The following is a 3683-nucleotide window of genomic DNA, read 5'->3' as shown; positions in this document are numbered from 1 at the left end:
CTAACAATAAGCATCATCTTCTCTCTTAACCTCGATTCAAACTAAAAGTGGCAGAAATCAACGACTCTCTATTTTAACGTAGTATCGAATTGAAACAATAGTAAATAGCGAAAAGCGTTTTTTTTAAACAATTAAGTAAGTATTCCAAGAATACATTCCATCTCCACTCTAATCTCTCTATTAAAACCAGAAGTGTTAGATGGTTTCAATATTGGTTGTGAAAATATCGCACCATGTAAACCAAACTCCTTCACGTAGTGTACATTCTACACAGTTGCTTGCTTCATAGAATATTTTTCGAGGCTGGGTTAAATTTCGGAAACCTTTTTGCTTACGCCACTGGAGTATGTTTAGTTAAATTAATAAACATTAATTCTATATTGAAAATGGATCATTATTTATCTAATCTAAACTATTATTTCTCCAATCTAATCTAATCTCTCGTAATGAAAATCGTGCCAGAAGACTTTTGCATTTGCACGTCATATATGTACCTAAAGGTTTCTTTATGTGTATCAAGATTCTGTTTGGCTGTCATTCTTCTTCTGCGTTGTTAATCCCCCATTTTCCCACCAGTCACAAAAATACATTTAAAAAGTATGGAATGAAATCTTTGAGTTTAACGTCCCACAATTATGCCCTTTAGGCTAAAGGAGACAATGCTTAAAGCAAGTGAATGATGATGGAAGAATTGGTGGAATGATAATGTAGGAGGAAACAGTAGTTCGCCGAGAAAACCCACGGACACGATGTTGTTCATCACAAACCTACTTGGCCGCAATCGAACTAGGGACCCCAGGAACCAGAGGTAAGCGCCCTACCACTGAACCTCCATGTTCCCTGCCAGTGGTTGAAATTTTCTCAGGGTTAATTATCTGTACATTTGCTGCTTCTGTCTCTGTAATGGTTGCATTACGTTGTGTATATACACACACACACACGATCGTTTATACTTCGGGCACGGAATTCTCTATGTGTGTCTGGCTGTTCGTCTGTTTGTTATTTGCGATTCTTTCAAGTTTGAACCCTGCATTCGATAGAGCATCAAAAACTATAAGAAAAAGATTACATTTTTCTCGTCATTCTTACAGTTCCCGAGATATTGGCCAAAAATGGCTTATTTCCAGAGATTTAAGGAACCATATTTCAGGAACCGTAAGTTATAGAGAGATCATATTGGTGCTTATCAATATAAAAAAGGATTATAAATATTTTGGTACCAAATAGTAACAGGTGGCTACTGTCCAACTGGCCACTGCTTTGGCCAATGGCCAGTTGACCAGTGACCACCAATTAATATAGGTACCAAAATGTTTACCATATTCTTAGGTATTGATTAACACCAATATCATCTCTGTGACATACCGTTCCTGTGATATTAGCCAAAAATATCCAATTTCTAGATATTTAAGGGATCATAGCTCGGAAACCATACCAAAATATTTACCATCCTTTTAGGTATTGATTAACACCAATAACATCTCTCTGTGACTTACCGTTCCTGTGATATTGGTCAAACAATGACCAATTTCTACATATTTAAGAAGCCATAGCTCGGGAACCATAAGTTGTAGAGAGATGATGTTGATGTTGATCAATACCGAAGAAGATGGTGAACATTTTGGTACCAAATAGTAACTGGTGGATACAGATTAACTGTCTACTGCCAACTGGCCTCTGTTCCCTAGATGTTGGCCAAAAAGTTCGAATTTCTAGATATTTAAGCAGCCATATCTCGGGAACCGTAAGTCATAGAGAGATGGTATTTTGCTAATTTTTGCGAGAAAAAGAAGGAGGTGCCTATAGAAAGATTTACTTTTACATCTAGGAACAATGACCGTTATCCTTCTCGCTCAATTCTTTTTAAGTTCGTTCTGGCAATGGTCTTGGAGCATTCTCAACTGGTTTCTTTTGATATTGTGTTTCTTAGAAAAATTGTATTCAATTTTAGAGTGCGTCTTATACCAGAGAGTGTCTTATACACCTGAAAATACGATATATAATTTTAGGGATTCCCAACAGTTGGAATACTTGTTGATAATCAATACAGATAGCTTTGTCCCCTATCTTAAATAAATTCTTTGTATTCGTTATGAATTTCTCATTCCTATCATATCAATATGATTAAACTGCTTACAACTGTAATTAGGGTTGTATCACTTATTAGCTTCCAGAATAATATCACGTCCCAGAATTTTATAATTTGTAAGCTTTTACTCATATCTTCAGTTTCGTAATAGGATTTCAATTTCTTTTTGGAACAGTTCTTGAACTAAAAACTCTGTTGTATGTCATTTTCCAGCTAACATACCGTTATATTATACTATTAGATTATATATTATATTTTCTAGGATATTTAGCAGCTAACATAATTACTGTTTCCATCAATCTAAGATATTTAAGAATGTTTTAGGATAATCCTGTTTTCACTCTGTATTACCTTCTAGCGATTAATCCTTCCTGAGCCCACTTAGTCTATGGCTTTATCCCTAATAGTTTTGGTTGTTTTACTGTTTCCTCCTTGCATTCAACTCTACGTTTCAGTATTTGTTTACTTTACCTCTAGCTATATGCCTTATTTCTCATTTACTACTTTTGTATACATAAGTCTCTATATAATTTATTTCGGACTCTGAAACTACTACAATTTGACAATAATAATACTCTAGTTCAAATATCTAAATATATAGATTTTACTGTAAATGGTATTATATATTATAGGGATATCAATACAATATCCCTATATTATAACAGATGTCTCGATAACAGATGTAGACTGTCTAAATTAAATACACAGAATAAACGTATGTGGCGTACATAAAAACGTAGGTTACATTAATAAATCCTGTAGTTTTGGACTTAAAGTACGACTATGTAATAACATCCTGAAGCAAACATATAACTGAAAACGTAGAGATCTATGTTTTATAATACTGTCCGTATAAGTGTTCCATCCAGTGGCGTATTTACGATTTTGTTTCGGGAGGGGCTTTGCTAACTTTCGGGGGGGGGGCTTTGCCTGAAAATGTGAAAATTCTGCAAGATATTTCATATACTTTACTATAGTAAGTAAGATTTCGGGGGGGGGGGCTTAAGCCCGGAAGCCCCCCTAAATACGCCACTGGTTCCACCTATACGTATTTTCCGTATGACTGTATATAGGTAGTAAGCAGGGATGGAAAAATAACCTGTTCTAACCCGCTAGGACACCAAAAACCCTACTAACGATAGGAACCTGTCCGGGGCGTTTTCACAAGAACCGGAACATTTTCCATTCCTGGTGGTAAGGATTCCATATCCAGATGGACGTATATAACGTATACCTGACATATGTAGCATACGTATACATATGTAATATAGGAAGACTGTTAAATATCAGACATCCTACAGCTTCATGATGTAACACCTAAGCGGAAAAAAAGCATTACGTATCAAGCACATGGATAATGCATGCTCAGTACGGATTTCCGTGGTAAACATATGGATTCCGTATATTTGTACAATAGCCCCGCTGCCCTGATAACAGATTTTTCTCAGTGTAGTAGAGTTTAAGCTTTAGATTTTAAAAAGTCTCATTTGCGGAAGTTTACATGTTACTGTCATAAACTGTAATTACCCGAAGTTATTCGGCAGCGAGGTATGAAACAGTTCAATAACAGTTCCTTCGTTGGGTCTACGAGTCA

This window comes from Thermobia domestica, chromosome 7 (assembly GCF_964235325.1).
Source record: "Thermobia domestica chromosome 7, izTheDome1.hap1.1, whole genome shotgun sequence".
Taxonomy (NCBI): domain Eukaryota; kingdom Metazoa; phylum Arthropoda; class Insecta; order Zygentoma; family Lepismatidae; genus Thermobia; species Thermobia domestica.
Note: the sequence above shows the minus strand (reverse complement) of the source record.